Below are 18,132 nucleotides of genomic sequence, written 5' to 3'. Positions count from 1 at the left end.
TGAATTTTATAAAAAACAAAGAAGTTATTAAATTTTGATTTCAAAAAGTACAACGAAGCAAAGAAAAATGACCCAGGCAAATCGAGCTCAGTAATGTTTATTTTTTGTTTGCTATGAAAATTTATATTTAAGAGCTTTGAAGAATGCTTACAACGAATCCGAATTGGTTTTTTTTTCAAACACAATTTTTTGCTTTCTACATCCGATTTTTCCATCCAAAAATCGTAAAATTTGTGTTAATATTGAAATAATAACAACGAGGGGGGCGTCGGTGGCCGCAACGGTTTAGGCGTTGACACGTCGTTGGCAACTAACTCCATAAATACCATCAGTTTTCCATAACAGTGTTCATTATAAACTGACTTAAGGGAATTCTTAATAAATCGATTTAATCGGGTAAATGAAGCTTTTGGTGGCGTTGACATGGCGCTCATCACTGTAAGGTAAAGGTCCCGGGTTCGAATCCAGCGGCCCTGCATTCGAACCGGCCATACTTACAAATGGTTTTTTTTTTCAAAAATACTGGCACCCCGGGGGTTGAAAAAAAACAACAACAGCGATCGACCGAAACTTTAGTGGGTTTTGGTACTCTTTAGACTACACGTGATGGCACAAAGTCGGTCTCAGTTAATAAATTATGTCCGGGGAAATAAGATAATACGTTTGAAACGTTTTTTCTTAATTTAATCCATTTTTTATTTGTACCAACGTAAAATTTAAACGTGTAAGTAGACAAACTCAACTTTCCAACTCATGTAATGGAGTTGAATTTGAACAAAAAAAAGCTAAAGAAGTTACTACATTTTTATTATAACTAAGGACAACGAAGCCAAGAAAAATTACCCCGGCTAATCGAGCTCAATAATGTTTATTTTTTGGTCGCTATAAAAATTCGTATGTTAGGGATTTAAAGCCTGCTTAAAACGAATCTAAGCGTACTTTACTAAAAGCGTCTTTTCGGTTTTGTAACTTTGTGCATGTCCGGGCTCATTTAATACAATCCTGCATATTATTTTATTACCACAACAAAGCTATATTGCTAAAAAGCTATATAATTTTGCGTCTGAAACCCCCATTGTAACAAATCGTCGATGTAAATAAACATAATTAGCAGAGACAATAATATAACAACAAATAATTCTGCCAATAGTATAAACTTTTATTTTGTCATATTTGAAAATTAACAAATTTGTACTTAATTGTCTAGGAATCGACTGGCTCAAGAATGCCTGAACACGTTTGGACGCATCGACGGCTGCTATTATCAATCATCACTGTCCCTGATTGGTCCATATCGTCATCAGTAAGTGCATCATTTATTCTTATATCGCGAAGTGTAATTACACTAATTTGCATTAATTTAAACTAATTTTGAAATATTAATTTTTTTACGAATCAAAACAATATTGGGTAAGGAGTAATGCTCCCCTGCACTATCCAATTTAATTCACTATTTTCGTGGTCCGCTTGACCAATTAATACATGACAATTATTTAAGGTTTTTAGTTGAGATGAAAAAAAGTTAATGGCATGAGAGGGATTCGAACCCACGACCTTTGATGGGGAGTTGATGTCCTAGTGGATCGAGGTCACGATAGCTCAAGTGGTAGAGCGGCGTATCTAGCCAAAGGTCGTGGGTTCGAATCCCTCTCATGCCATTAACTTTTTTTCATCTCAACTAAAAACCTTAAATAATTGTCCAATTTAATTTTTCCCTCGCTAAAGGAGAATTTTCCAAATTGTTAAAGACTAGTGGTATTGTTCCTTTATTTTATTTATTTATTCCGGAGAGCGAGCCAACATTAGAAACTATCGCCCTAATCTATTCAACCTAAAATCCGTAAACTTTTTGAATATGTTGTTTTAGATTTACATTCTCATTCTATCCTACCTCCAATTTCTGATGAACAACATGGCTTCCTCAAAGGCAGTTATACCGTGACCAATCTCCATATCTGTCAATAATATACCAGTTCTGCCCTTAAATCAAAATAGAAAGTTGATTGTATATACACTGACTTCTCCAAGGCCTTTCACTCGGTTGATCACTGTATTACTCAAAAATATTGACTTTAGTAATACTACGCTCCTATGGTTTCACAGCTTCTAAAAATTCCTGTTCAATGAGTCCGAATTAATTCCTCTGAATTTAAAGTTAATTCTGGCGTTCCTCATGGATCACACTTGGGCCCAGTTCTGTTTCTTTTTATCAATGACCTGCTTTCTATTCTTCATTTTGTGAGATCATTGCTGTTTGCAGATGAAAATTAATTCACTCTATCACTAATATTGTTCTTTCGTTTTAATATCGTCTTATGCTTCAGCATTTACTAGACAACTTATATAAATGGTGCTATGAACATAGTATGTCTTTGATCTTGAACAAATGCTCTATTATCGCTTCCTCCCGTAAAGTCACAAATGTTTTTTTGTCAGTAATGATTAAAAAACTCACTTAAGAAGACTATCCAGCATTACACATTGAATCTGTCGTGATAGTAAATTAACATTCAACCTTCCCATAGAAACCATTTGGAAAAGGACATACAAACTAGTAGGGTTACTTTCAAGATCCTCCCAGACTTTCCAGAAACCACTCCTCTAATCTGTATTTACACAGCAATAGTCCGACCAGTTCTAGAGAATGTTAGTCCCGTTTGGTTTTTACATACCAAAATGTTAGAAAAATTAAAGGGAAATTTCTGACATTAGTCTCTTTCCGCAACAAATCCAGTTATTTTAATTTAGATTCCCTCCATGCTAAGAAGAAATATCTCCGATATAATATTTATATTCCTAATTATAGTATTCTTTTCATATTCTTAATTATAATTCACTAATTTCCTGGTCCGCTTGACCAATTATTATATAACAATTAATTAAGGTTTTTAGTTGAGATAAAAAAGTCAATGGCACGAGCGGGATTCGAGCCCACGATCTTCGGCTTGATACGCCGCTGCTCTACCACNCACGATAGCCCAAGTGGTAGAGCAGCGGCGTATCAAGCCGAAGATCGTGGGTTCGAATCCCGCTCGTGCCATTGACTTTTTTATCTCAACTAAAAACCTTACTTAATTATAATATTGACTCAGAAAAAAATCCAGCATATATTTTCCCGTACCAACTTCTCTATACACTCTCCCATGATAGATCTGGTCATATGCGACCCAACGGTACAGATATTACATAATATATCTAATTCCAGTTTGAAGAGGAATTTGAGAGGAACTTGTACAACAACGGTCAATTAGTACATCTGGTATATGTGGTGGGTCTATGTGAGAGATTCTCGAGGCCTGCCGTTAATTTATTGTTAATTACGAATGCTGGAATTGCCGGCGGACTGCGAGAAGTGATGGGCTCCACTTCTGTACCCGTGTGTATGTACATACGTGTGCAGAGTTGTGCTTACTAAATTAATAAGATTTCAGTAATCAGAAAATTTACAAAAATGATACCACATGAATATTAATTACAATTAAAATTAAATTTAAAGTAATGATTATTCTTCTAATTATTCGAATTGTTTTTAAAGAGAAAATAATATTTTATAGACCACTTGTTTTTTCATTAAAAAAATCACGAATTAATAGAAGAAATTTTAATTTGATATCATTGTATCTCAAAGTAAAATAATAATTTATTTTTATGTTTAATTTTATACCATTTTTAATGTTAGTTGTGATTAATTTACATATGGTTTTTAATAGCCCAATTATATTATCTAAAAACAATCTCAAATTCAAAGGGAATCCTTTTATTTTTATTTTTATTTTATTTTAAAAAATGTGTTTTATTTTATATAATGTTGGTATGGTATGGTATGGTGGAAAGGGTACTAGGAAGCGGGGTTTGTATTCCTCAGGCACGGCAGCCTTCGGGCTTATTGTGCCTTCCTAGTTCCTTAGTTCAGTCAATAGACTCCATACTTCTTCTTAGAAGTATCAGGTCATTGACTGCTGTTGCTGCAATTTGATTCCCTAAGTCTTTTCCGTACGTTAGGTTAAACCTCCATTGAGCTGTTGCTTCGCATTCGAAGATGATATGAGTGGCTGTTTCTTCCTCCTCATTACATAATCTGCAAATGGGATCATCGCTGTTTATACCCATGTTGTGTAGATGTTTTCTCAGATACCAGTGACCGGTTAATAGTCCTATCACTCCTCTGAGGTTAGCCCTCTCCAGTTGCAGCAGGCCTTTTGCCAGTCTTGGTGAGGGTTGTTTCATCATAAGTTTACTATGTCCAGCACCGCTAGAGTTTATCCACTTCTCCTTTTGTTTTGTTTGGATCCATTCTGCGATGGAGTATTCTATATTTGTTTTTGTTATCCCAAGGATAGGTTCGGGGCCTATGTATGGTCTTGCAGATCCTCCTCTGGCCAGTTTGTCTGCTTCCTCGTTATCCAAAATTCCTCTGTGCCCTGGCACCCAAGATATCATCAGGTTGTTGTGTTTTCCCAGGTTTTGGAGATTTTGGATCCATTCAATGACTAGTTTTGATGTAATTCTTTTACATGGTAATGCTTTAATGGCTGCTTGGCTGTCTGATCTTATGAGGATTTTTTTGTCAGTGTAACCTCTTCTAAAATTTTCCAGGGCACAAGCATTGATGGCATGTATTTCCGCTTGAAAGACCGAAGTGTACTTCCCTAATGAGTTTCACTGCTCATATTTTGGGCTTGTACAGAAAACGCCTGATCCGGTTCCTTCGTTTGTTTTGGAGCCATCTGTGTACCATATCATTGTATCTGATGCTCTTCTGTGTTCTTCCTCTCCTTTATAATCTGTTGAGACTTTATAGGAAGTTGTGAAGATTGTTTCCGGGATCGTGTAGTCAGTCCCCATTTCTAATAATGGGTGTCTGATTTTGTTGATTATGGTTGTATGCCCGAATTGTTTAGTTCCTTTCCAATTTAATTAAATTATTTATTATTTTAATTTTACATAATGTTAGTTGTAAAAAAATAATGTTTTANAATTTAATTTAGCATAATTAAAACAATATTTTCATAGGATTTTTACGAAACCAATTATTTTATACTTAAAAAATCTCTAATTGAAAGAAGAATAATTTGTTTTATAATTAATTGATATAGTTTTTAATATTCATGTAGCCTAAGAGCCCAACTATTTCATATTAAAAATTTAATAATTAATTTAACTTAATTAAAACAATATTTTCATAGGATTTTTAAGAAACCAATTATTTTACACCTAAGAAAATCTTTAGACAAAAGAAAAATAATTTGCTTTTATAATTAATTGATATAGTTTTTAATCTTATTAGTTATTAAGATTCATGTAGCTTAAGAGCCCAACTATTTCGTATTAAAAAATCGCTAATATACAAATACTTTACTAAACATACTTATATTCTATAAGTACCATATCTCAAGTTTTTATTGCTTGCAAGAAAGGATTATTTTGAAATCAAAAAGAAGGCCTGTACTTTTCTGCTTTTTACCATTGATTCTATCCAATTACAGCCGGTTTTATCAGTTCCTCGCTGTTTCAGTGATGTAACCATTGCTTGAAAAGGAATGTTATCAAATGCTCCTTCAATGTCCAAGAAGGTTCCTAAAGCTATTTCATAGTTGTTCAGTGAATCCTCTATTTGTATCGTTATTTGATGTAGTGCCGATTTATAGGATTTTCCTTTCTGGTAAGCATGTTGATATTTATGAAGGGGTTTTTCTTTTAGGAAGCTTCCAATTTCATATTTTTCAGGTATCCTTTCGAGTGCGTGGAGTAGAAAACATGTTAAACTGATCGGTTTGTATGATTTTGCATGTGTGTAGTTTTTCCGTGCGGAATTAAGACTGCTTTTACAGTTCTCCATGTGCTTGGGATGTATCATCATTACCTTGATCAAATTGTCAGGCAGCTTCTGTATATTATTACAAGCAGAACGTTTAATGTTACCTTTCCCTTTTGAAAGAGTACTGGGTCAGTTCCTGGAGATTGGAATGGACTGAAGTTGTCAATGGCTCGTTCATTTTTTTTCATAGGTGATTACTATTTTGCCTATTTGCTAATCTTCCCTGCTGGTTTTGTGTCCTTTGACGGATTCAGTATTGTTCCTTACGTCTAGGTTGGTAATAATTTTTGATTCCGGAAAGTGTGTACTTATCATCATTTCTTATGTTTACTATCCGGTTTATGTGTGTTTACCATCTTTTTATAGGGTTTCAATGATGTTTATAGGGTCTTTGGCCAGTATTTTGTGGAGTCTGCTTACTTCAGTGATGGGACATCTTGCTCACAGGACCCGATCGCCCCGGAGACGCTGTAAAGAATGCAATTAAAAAAAAAAAAAATTGGTAACGTCAATGGGCCGGATAGTACGAGAAGCTTTTGCGAGCCAAGAACACGACTGAGCGATGGCCAGACCATACACGATTGACACACGGTCACCTGTTTTTGGGGCAAACGTAGAGGTTGCTCAATGAGCGCGTAGGCATGGTTGGTCGTAATTAACTGTAGGTGTAGATGTATTAATCTGGGTGTAATATACTGCGCCCTTTAAGAGCTGTTGCATCCCCCGTTCTGTGCCTATAGCACACCAGTGAGTCCTATTTCATTAAGGAACTTGATTAGTAGGCACGGTATCAATGGGTGAATTTCTTATACAGTCACAGTGCACATCCCAAAACACTTCCTCCTTGGGCAAGTGTAGCACCACAGTTTGTTAACAGGTATGTTGGTGTCTGCTGTGCCTCTATGCAAAATTTGCGTTTGCCGTTTTGGATTATATCAATCTTCTTTATATGTCCATTTAGTTTGCAGTGTCCTGTTTTTTTTTCTTTTTTGACTGGGGCTTCCGACATCTAGGTCATTTCAGTCCCCAACTAAGTCTATATTCTACTTACCCTTTCAAACACTACATTCATACAAATAAATACATTCATACACATAAATACACCCATACAGTACACTCATTCCGTTTGGTCGGTGGAGTTACTTGATATTCCTTCACCGACCTATACTTAAACTAATCTAAATTGGGGTCGATGGAGTACTTTTATAATATTCCGCCATCGACCCCGAACACACACTCTTACGCTCTCAACGTTCGAGGGGCGACGATGACGTTATATTTCACCCTCAACCCCCGCCATTCACGCTAATAAATACATGCACTCAGACAAAACATCTAGACACAACACATAAGACATATTATATACAGTAAAAAAAACCAATTTCCCCTAAAAAGTGGAACAGGGGACTCTGAAACTCGCTACCGTGTTCGAGAACTCTTCTTATGTCCGGCGGCAGCTTACACGCTCTCTGTGCAGTGTCCTGTTAAGAATCCTGTTAGGATTCGCAGTTTTTTTCTGCTTCCTTTGATACATTCTGTCACTTCTTTTCTTCCGAAAGTTTGTTAGGAGATTCTTGGATTGTTTATAAATTCCATTTCAAAAATGGTTGCATTTGTTATTTTTAATATCATGGCAAATCGTGAGATTCCTCGTGTGGTCATGCACCTGTAATTTGATCTTTAACTATAATTTTAGTCCGTCTATCCTCGCTGAGGATTATCTATTGTAAAATGATCGGTAACGACCACATTAAATATTTCAATGAATAACAGTCATTACAATGAAGCTCTATTTACTTTTAGTTTTAAACAGCAAAATATTCTCTTTTTGTACGAAGGTATTTCAACTACAAGGTTATATGAACCCTCGGGGGGGCCGGTGTTTTTGAAAAAAAAAAAATTGTAAGCTTGTCGCGTTCGAATGTAGGCCGCAGGATTCGAACTCTGTACCTGTACCTTTACAGTGATGAGCACCGTGTCAATGCCACCGACGCCCCTGGTAATTTCTTTGAGTAGTTTTCGTAAAAAGACCTTTTCTAGTACAAATCTTACACTTTGGGCGAACGTCAATTTCGCGTTTTAATCGATACGTCAAAATCAAATAAAAACATTCGATCATTCAAACAGACTAAATACGATTCGCCGGTGGTTGACAATGCAGATTGGGCTAAGCCGGACATGGGACGCGGTGCTCTCGTTAAGCCCAAGTGACAAGCCGATGCTTCATGGAGAATTCCTCCGGGACACACTCACTTAAACATGCCCTCTCGATCAATGACTAAGCCCGGCTTCACGCACGCCGGCCGTCCAATCGAGAAGTGTCAATCCGTTTTAATTAGTTTCGTTTACTGTACTGGCGTCAAAAGAAGGGAAATTAATTATGTTTTATGAATGAAAGCTCATTACATCTCTGACGGAAAACGTAAATCATGAAATCAGGATATGGTTTATGTATGTTGTCTTTCGTCTCCTGCTATGAAACGATTTTAACTTTCGTGATTCTCATTAGACACTCTAAAGCTTGATTTGAAAAAAAAAAATTTCTTATATTTTACTTTTTTTTACTAAAGCTTTTGTCTGTCAAATTAACCCTTTTTAACTCCAAATTAACGTTTTTAAATTTCAAATGAACCCTTTTTAACTATAAATTAACTTTTTTTAACTTCAAATTAACTCTATTAAATTTCAAAATAGCCCTTTCTTGAAAGCATTAAAAAAACTCACGATTTGGTCTGAAATATGAACATGTAATGTAAAATTCATGTATATTTTTAATTTTTTTTTTAATATAAAATAATTGGGATCTTAGAAGAGCTTATGAAAATTCATTACATTAAAATTAAAACAGATATAAAAATAAATATAAAAGTAAGATCTTCCTTTAATTTGACACAAAATGATATAAAATTAAATATAAAAACGCAGGATTCTTCTACAAATTCGAGATTTTAAAAAAGATAAAATAATTATTTTATGGACCAAGTATTTTAAATATAAAAAACTAAGAACTTAGGAAACTAGTAAAAGTTCTCTTTTAAGTGATATTGTGTTATGTTTTTTTAATGTTACAATAAAGATACCATTTTTAAAAATCTTAATGACTAATTTCTTTCCGTTTGGCACCGAAAAATCCAATCTTTAACAATTAAACGTTAATTTTACATAGATGATATTTGACCTTTGTGAAAGTGTATGTGTGTATACAGCACATTTGTAAGCGCAGCTTTTCTGTAAACCTTGTAACTTTCAGTATTTACAGACCCAAGAAAATCTTTAAAAAACAACTTCCATAGGGTTATCAATGCTCTTTTTTTGTGCTGGTGTAATAAAATTTACAGTAGGATAAACATTTTATGAGATACGTTGGACTTAATGGAATAAAGTTGTAAAATGTTGAAGCAGCCTGAAAAGACCTATATCGAATGCATTTCAGAATCAGACTTTTTTCATTGACCTTTGAGAAATTAAGTATGTGTGTATACAGCTGATCTGAAGGGGCAGCTTTTCTGTAATCGTTGTAAATGAAAGTACTTACAAAATTAAGAAAATGTTACTTAAACTTTACACAAAAACTTAGAAAACTCGTGAAAGTTCAAACTTTAGCCTAGAACTTTGAAAACTCGCCAAGTTCACCTTTTAAGTTACGATGTTACGATTTTCAATGGAAGTTTGAAATTCTTAATGACTATTTTTTACGTTTATCACCGAAAAATCCAATCTTTCGTAATTAAACGTTAATTTTACATAGGAGATATTTGACCTTAGAGAAATTAAGTTTTTGTTTATACAGCTCATTTGTAGGGCCAGCTTTTCTGTAAGCGCATAACTGTCAACATTTACAGAACGAAGAAACTTTAAAAAACAAATGTCTTTCGTAGGGTTATCAATGCTCTTTCCATTGGTGTAATAAAATTTACAGTAGGATAAACTTTTTATGAGATACGTTGGACTTCATGGAATAAAGTCGTGAAATGTTGAATCAACCTGAAAAGCAAATTATATCGAATGCACTTGAGAATTAGACTTTTTTTAAATAGGGACATTTTAGTCAATTTGGTATTAGGATAACCGCTGACGGATTGATGTCGGTTCAAGGGTCACCCTCCATAGCTAGTAAAGGAAGGGAGCTAAAACGCTACCATGAGGAACTCCAACTCTTACGTGATTGTATACGGACGGATACATAAGATCAATTAAAATATAAAAATGGGCTGGTCACATCAAAAAATAATACCGGGTGACCGACCGACACCTCCTTGGACCCTTCCTGCCGTACTCGTCCGCGACGACCTGGCGAGCTTGCCCAAGTCGTGAACACCGCCACACCTCTATAAGACTAAGTTCCTTGAACTTAGGAACAAGTACGTCGGTTTTGGTCTTGTCTTTACAGACGGGTCCAAGACTGGCGATGGTGTGGCCTGTGCCGTGTATAGCAAAGGAGTGGCCACCTCCTGGTCGCTGCCCCCCCCCCCATTGCAGCGTATACACGGCAGAACTGTGCGCGATCTGGCACGCTCTCGAGGCGTTGCGTATGCACCGACTCTCTGAGCGCTGTCTGGGCCCTACGGGGCGGGTTCACTTTGGACCCTCTCGTCGTTCTGTTGATGGAAAAAATCGCCGAGTTGAAGCGCTTCGGAAAAACGGTGGTTGTTGTCTGGATCCCCGGACACGTCGGGCTGGAGGGTAATGAACGTGCGGACGAGGCGGCAAAGGCCGGGCCGTCCAACCCTCCAGACCGGACCATCGCGACCAGGCCCTCTGACGCCAAGCTAGCAATAAAGACCATGATAAAAGAAAGATGGCAGTGTCAGTGGGCCGGGTCGTCCGAGAGGCTTTTGCGCGTCAAGAGCACGATTCGTAGATGGCCCCCCGAGAACCTGAGCCGGAGACAAGGAATCGTCCTAACGCGATTAAGAATAGGCCATACACGGTTGACACACGGCCATCTGCTCTTGGGCCAAAGCCCGCGCAGGTGTCCCTTATGCAGAGAAAGGTTGCTCGATGTGTCCCACATACTGGAAACATGCCATGCCTTGGCTCCCTACAGGGAGCGCGTAGGCATGCCATCCAATCTGAAGAAGGTNAAAAAAAAAAAAAAAAAAAAAAAAAAAAAAAAAAAAAAAAAAAAAAAAAAAAAAAAAAAAAAAAAAAAAAAAAAAAAAAAAAAAAAAAAAAAAAAAAAAAAAAAAAAAAAAAAAAAAAAAAAAAAAAAAAAAAAAAAAAAAAAAAAAAAAAAAAAAAAAAAAAAGTGATCTGGGTATGCCGAAATATTAATTATAAAAAATAACCTTTTCTTTAAAATACTTAGATGGTATGAAATACAACCATATAAAGTAAAATTCCTGTATGGTTATGATTTTTTTAATGTAAAATAATCGGGCTCGTAGACCATATGGAAACTTATTACAATTAAAAATCAAAAAAATATATACAATTAAAATACAAATAATTCTTCTTTTAGTTTGTATTTTAAAGGAATATAAAGTTGGTTCTTACCTTATAAATTCCACATGAAAATGAATTACAATTTTGAACAATTAATTTAATTTTTTGAAACTTTTTGTTTTTCTTATGATCAATTTTGTACTAAAGCGGCTTTTTCGATGACTTTTGAAATTTGAAATTTAAAAGAGTCGTTTTGGGGGGAAAAGGGTTATTTTGATGGCAAATAGCTCTATCATACTGACACTTAAAAAACAAGAAAATGTTTCGAAAATTATTCAAATCGTTTTAAAAATATTCCATCCCACCTCTTTCCAAGGGTCTCACGTTTTCAATCGTAAATAGATTAAAATCTAGGGCCTTTATGAATTGGAGTAGGTGACGTTAAAAGGGTTTTTAGCTGGCACACGACGCGATTCCCAGGCCTCATGAATGGAGCTCAATCTCCACCTTAGGCCTCGGAAATTGATGTTCGCCGCAATTTCATTAGATGCAAAATCTAATTTCGCTAACGAAATCGGCATCCTCTAATTTTGGCAAGGTGTGCGAACGAAAAAGCCGCGAAAAGAGAGAAAATTAGCCTGCTACATATTTTGGGTTTTTCTTTCTACCTAAAGGTACGGAAAGAAAAGCCTTATTACAGGTTGGTAAGTTTCAATAGTTCTTGTAAGTACTAACTTGTACAAAAGGGCCAAAACGGTTTAAATTTGTAAGAGGTCAGTAAGTTTTAGAAAAAAATTGTTAACTCGGTTTAAACAGTGCTGATGTTCGAAAATTAAATATAAATTTATTTTTGACAACGTTCAATTGCACATCGTTTACCTGACGAGGTTAAATCAATTGCACATTGCCATGAAAACGGTCGACCAATGTATATACAGAGAAGGCCCAAACGAAACAAAGGTATTTTGAGGATTTGTAGGAAAATTATGCTGAACAAAAAATTGTTAAAAACATAGGTCCTCAAATGAAGCCTTCTATCAGAAAAATGCAAAAACCTCTAAAAACCCGTCTTTTTTTCAAGAATTACTCCCAAATGGCTCCACTTTACTATACGTTAGATAAAAATTATGATTAATTGAAATTAAATTTTAAGTAGAATGAGACCAACTGCACGTTTTTATCTTAATTCTTTTCCGAGATATGATTTTTTAAAATATAATTTTCGAAATTTTAACTTGTTTAGTGAATCGCTTGAAAGAAAGAAGGTAAGAAGGTAGTATGTAGTTCATAAAGTTTATAAGTATTTATTAGATGTCATTAAAATTAAAGCAATGGTATTATTTGTCAAATGAAAACAATAGTATTTGACATTAACTGTGTTTTAATAACATTATTTAGTCAATAGCACGAGTAGATGGCCCTCAGAGAACCTGAGAAGGAGCCGAGGGATCGTCCTCACCCGATTGAGGATTGGCCATACGCGGTTGACACACCGGCACCTGCTTTTTGGCCAAAGCCCGCCCCTTATGCAGAGAAAGGTTGTTTGATGTGTCCCATATAATAGAGGCATGTCATGTCTTGGGTCCATACAGAGAGCGTGTAGGCATGCCGAGGAATTTAAAAATGGTTCTCGGTAGTTTCAGGGTCCCCTGTTCCGCTTTTTAGGGGAATCAGGAAGTTTTTTTTATATTGAATATAGCCGTCAAGATATGTGTTTTGTGTTTCTGTGTTTTGTATGAGTGAGTGTATTTATTACAGTGAAGGGTTAGGGACTGATGGTGAGCATCCTCATCACCCCTCGAGCTGGGTACGTGACTTGGGTCGATGGTGGAATATTTATAAAAGCACCCCAATTTAGATTATTTATTATAGTGAACAGGAGGAATATCGAGTACTCCATCTACCAAACAGAATGAATGCTATCCATTGGTGTGAATGTATTTATTGGTGTGACTGTGTATTGGATGTGTTGCAGTATTTTACTTCGGCTCGGGGATGACATGACCTAGCTGTCGGATGCTCTCGCAAAAAAAAAAAATTATTTCAGCATGATTTCAAATATCCCACCGTCTGTGGAAGTAAGGATGGATTCTTCTCAGCCCAGTAGTGAGATTGTGGAAAGCGAACAATCCGCTTTTAGTTAATGTGCTCTCTTCGGTTCATAAAATTTGTGGGTGTACTGTCACACCCACTTTTGTGAACCACCGACAAAATTCAAGCCTTTTTTGAAAATCAACGGGAAGATGTTGGGTAGGTGTGAAATTATAAGGATTTTTATTAACTACATTCAATACTCCGTGAATGTTGTCCGGGAGATTCCCATTAACGGGGCTGCTCAACGGGTACTACTTCTCTTATATGTCCCGAAGTACTCATCAACTGCTTCTAATCGTTCAGCCCCTCCTATATTAACTCGTGAAAAAGAGCCGAATTCCCGCAAATTCTTATGACAGTTGGCAAATACGGAGAAGTGTGGTTTGCGGTGTAAAGGGTAACGCTCAGAATACATCCTTGCAGCCGCCTCACCACTCATATTAGCCGTGCACTAAGTGAATGTCCGCGTACTCTTCATTCGTGTATAGTCAAGACATTTTCACGGCAAACTGAGTTAACACTGATGACGTTCCCATTGTTGAGCTACAATGGCTCATGAATGTTCTTGCTTCATTTCATTGAGGATCATAACCGGACTTTGAATTCAATGTATCAACATATCCACCTGTCTTCCTTCTTTCAAGGTATTTACTAACAAGTCAAAACTTTAAAAATTGGCCAAAAATCCTGGCTCCAATGCCTATGTTGGTCACATTTTACGTAGAATTTCCTACATACTTTTATCTCGCAGTGTTAACACTGAAGCAACGTTAAAAAAAAGTGTTGTTTTTCTTGAAAAAAGTGGTTATTATATAACAAAAATCATATCTGGGAAACGGATTAAGCTAAAAACGTGCGGTTGGTCACATTCTACTTAAAATTTAATTTTAATTAATTATACTTTTTATCTAAAGTCTTGGTTAAGATGAAAAGTTAGTGTCACGAGCGGGATTCGAACCCACGACCTTCGGCTCAGTACGCCGCTGCTCTAACCACTTGAGCTATCGTGGACTTCGAACCACTCGTATTGAGCCGAAGGTCGTGGGTTCGAATCCCGCTCGTGACACTAACTTTTTCATCTCAACCAACACTTTAGATAAAAAATATAATTAATTGAAATAATTAAATAGGTCAATTCTGGCCGCTAAACATATATAGATTAATATAATAATTAAAGAAAACATTTCGCTAAGAATCGAATCCTGATTACACGACATTTGAAAAATGGCCAAAAGAGGGAAAATTCGAAAGGTTGCAGGTTGAGATGAGTAGTTGGTGTCCGAGTGGATATTAGAGAGTAAATAGTCAAACATGGGCCAGGTTATATGGAAGAATTTAAAATAATGGCCGGGGGCTCGATAATGTCGACCGATAATAATGGTCGGGTCAGAGCATATGATGGTCGGACTTTGACCCAACCCGAAATATAACCCCGATGCAGATGTGGCTCTCCTTTCGGTTTGTCGATAACGGCTGGCACAAAATTCTTCCGCTGCGTCGTCCTTTCTAACTATCGTACAGGTCTGCAGTCGATTCGGACCGCGCGGTTTATAGAGGGCGCAGTCGACTATTTTATTCAGACACAACCATCGCCAAGCTCGCAGCTAACTGTTGATTGATTTCCGCGGTCCGCGTATAGCCGCTCTGTCATGCAACTTGTTGCTTTAAATGGGATTTAATGTAAGTTAAAAGAAAAATATCCTGGTGAATAGTATACATTCCACGAAAGCTCAACAAAGGAACTTATGGTTCTCTTTCCAATTAGCCTTGATTTTAAATAATATAAAATTAAAAATGTAATTATATTGTTAAGCTGTAAAACATCAATTCTTAGCGTAAATATTTTTAATTATTTATCAAATTTAAAAACTGTCAAGAACATTTTTCTCCTTTTGGCAGGAACTTCAAAATACACTAAGCAGGCAAAAAAGTGGCTACCCTTGTTTTGTTTTTTGTGTAAATATTTGCAATCGTTATAATTTTGAGTTTTTGTTGTTTACTGAATATTTTCAAAGCGATGGTTAAAAAAACTAAAAAATTAAACTGAGTAAAACAATGTGACCAAAAATGGTGCTATGGAAACAGTGAAGAGTATTTCTTCCTCTTGCGTAGATCACCGCTTGCATTCGATGTGGCATCGATTTTATGAGGTTTGGGATGTAGGCTGTGCAATATTTTCATACTCCTCATACAGGGCCACTTCCGATTTCTGCAAAATCTCTGGCTTCACTGGGCGAATTTTCTTTTCTTTGACAGCTCGTCCTAAAGGTGATAGGGTTTAAGTCAGGTCTAAATGCTGGCCATTCCGAACATAGAATTGAAGCACGTTCCAAGTAGTCACCAACGATCCTAGCTGTGGGGGGCCTTGCATTGTTATGCGTAAAAATAAAATCGTCGCCAATTAGTGTCATGTAAGGAACAACGTCTGATAACACATTTTCAATGTATCGCGCAAGGGGGAACTCTCGATGAAGATCAAGTTTATGCTACCGCCCATAATACACCCACCTCCATACTTTCTCCGGAAATGTTGCTCGTATATATCGCTTTCCTTTCTTCTCCAAAACTAACTCGGCCGTCAGACCTCAAACAAAACTTTGACTCATCCGAAAACAAGGCTTTAGTCCAATCTTGCTTGGGCCAATTAACGTGATTTCTTGCGAAACTTAACCGACCTGTTCACTGGCTTGTCAGAAGTTCTGGATCAGTGGCAGTCCTTCTCTCACGTAATCAAGCTTCTGAAAGCTTCGCCTTACAGGGCGTAAACTGACACTAACATTTCTAACTGCCGATCAACTGCCAACACGTTTCAATGAGAAGCTGGTTTTTATTGGCGCTTAATTTTGAATGTGTTAAAATTGGGAATTACTACACTACTAAATAATAACCTAATAAATACTCAAATAAAATAATTTTAAATTAGTGATTAATTTGTATGTATTTTTATTGATTAATTATTAAAATTAAAATTGATAATAAAAATTAAATCAATTAATTTTAATAATTTGTACATCAAATATTATTTAGGTACATATTTAAAATAGGGCAAATCAAAATCTATTAGATTATTTATGCATTTTTCTCTATGTTTAATTTTTATAATTTCTAATTTCTCAAGCCATCCCAGTTCCCTCCATTTTTTGAAACAGTGTACCACTGTTGTATTTATATTTAAACTTACATTTAAATTGTGCTCAGTTTCATTTAGATGATCCTTCAATTGAGAAAATTTGTTCGATTTAGGCAAGACTCTGACATTAACATTTCTAACTTGTTGAAGTTGTTGCTTGATCTCAACAGTGGTAGAATGTCGATTACGGAGAACATTTGAAACAATAAAACGATCATCTCTCCGAGATTTGGCACGATGGCGACCTGATCCATGCCTTCTTGAGTAACCTCCAGTATCTTGGAGGTAATGGAAGGCCCTTCTGACAGATTTGAAGCACCCTGGCCATATACGCTTGACTTCTTCCATCTTCCGGCAATGCTGTAATCATAGCTGAATCTGTATTTCTTAAAACCTATAACTTATAACTAAAAAAAAACGTTAGAAAGATGTTTTACAAGAAAGGGGATTGACTATTCAAAGATTCACTTACAAAATCCAACTGTAAACACAAGTGGGATGTTTGATCTGTGTTTCAGTCACTTCTAATCGTTTGAAACAGACCAAATATTGTTGTAACATAATCAATAGGGGAATGTCTGAGAGATAATTAAAAATATTAAGGGTAGCCACTTTTTTGCCTGTCAGTCAGTGTTGGGCAAAAATTAGTCATGTCTAATGGATAATGATTGATCACTCAGACCGTTAGTCATGATTGGTAGTAAGTGACTAATTTAGTCATTAGTCGCCATATATGATTGATGGCTAAATTAGTCATGACTAGTAATTAAATGCGAGGCATGACTAATTTAATCATAATATAGTTAGTCATGACTAAATTTCGACAAATCATGTTCAAATGGATGCTAAAAAAATGAAAAATACACACGTTCATCATTTTGAAAAAAAATTCTAACAGAAATTTATTTCATCTAAACGAAAATCCTTCAACACCTTATTTAACAAAAATCAATCATCCAATTATAAGTAAAACTATGTCGTTATGAAACGCCAAAAAATAATGATAATAAAGTAATAATGATAAAATAAAAAAATCCTAGTACAAGCTACCCTTTGAAAAGTAAATATGTTTACATAACCGATCAATGGAAAAAATATTTCTTTGAATTAAAATTTATTCCACTTGAAAGTAGAGATTTCTACATTATGTGGAAAATACACCATCAAGCGGTCTTGATTGTAATAAAATAGACATGTAGAATAATTATGTAACTTTGGTTTTCGTTTATGATAACAATTTTTGAAGGTTGGCCTTGAGCTCGATAAAATTTTTATCCGGAGTCTGTTGGATTTTGGTAAGTTGGTCATTGTAGCCAGGGCAAAATCTAACTAATTCAATCATGATAAAGAATTTTGATTGAAGTTTAATCATGATTGAATTAGTCATAAGTAAATTAATCATTATATGATTTATTCATACCTCGTGATTGAATTAATTATGATTAAATCATATAATGATTAATTTACTCATGACTAATTCAATCATGATTAAACTTCATTCAAAATTCTTAATCATGATTGAATTAGTTAGATTTTGCCCAACTCTGCTGTCAGTCTTATCTGTCCCAATCCTGTGTCGGCGGGAAACGCCAGGCGAAATTTCAGATCTCCACTTCTGTACTTCCAAAATATGAATATCTAGAAAGAACATTGGAAAAGGGATTTGATGGATTGACGCGAATGAATGTATTACGGGCTCGTAAGG

The 18,132-nt window shown here is 35.7% G+C and overlaps 1 protein-coding gene and 1 non-coding gene across 3 annotated transcripts in view; one reads left to right on the top strand and one right to left on the bottom strand.

Moving 5' to 3' along the window:
- LOC106667224 overlaps window positions 1–18,132 on the top strand; it is a 112,078-nt gene that overhangs the window by 30,698 nt on the left and 63,248 nt on the right. For both annotated transcript variants that reach the window (XM_024226626.1, XM_014395048.2), the window contains exon 2: window positions 1,208–1,303. The gene's annotated coding sequence lies outside the window, so the exon portion shown is untranslated. The remainder of the gene's footprint in view (window positions 1–1,207; window positions 1,304–18,132) is intronic.
- Trnas-acu lies at window positions 14,235–14,309 on the bottom strand. The gene has a single exon. It is a non-coding gene; the product is annotated as a tRNA-Ser (tRNA).

Source organism: Cimex lectularius, unplaced genomic scaffold (genome assembly GCF_000648675.2).
Source record: "Cimex lectularius strain Harlan isolate CLEC.00 unplaced genomic scaffold, Clec_2.1 scaffold118, whole genome shotgun sequence".
NCBI lineage: Eukaryota > Metazoa > Arthropoda > Insecta > Hemiptera > Cimicidae > Cimex > Cimex lectularius.
This window is presented reverse-complemented; position numbering and strand designations above follow the sequence as displayed.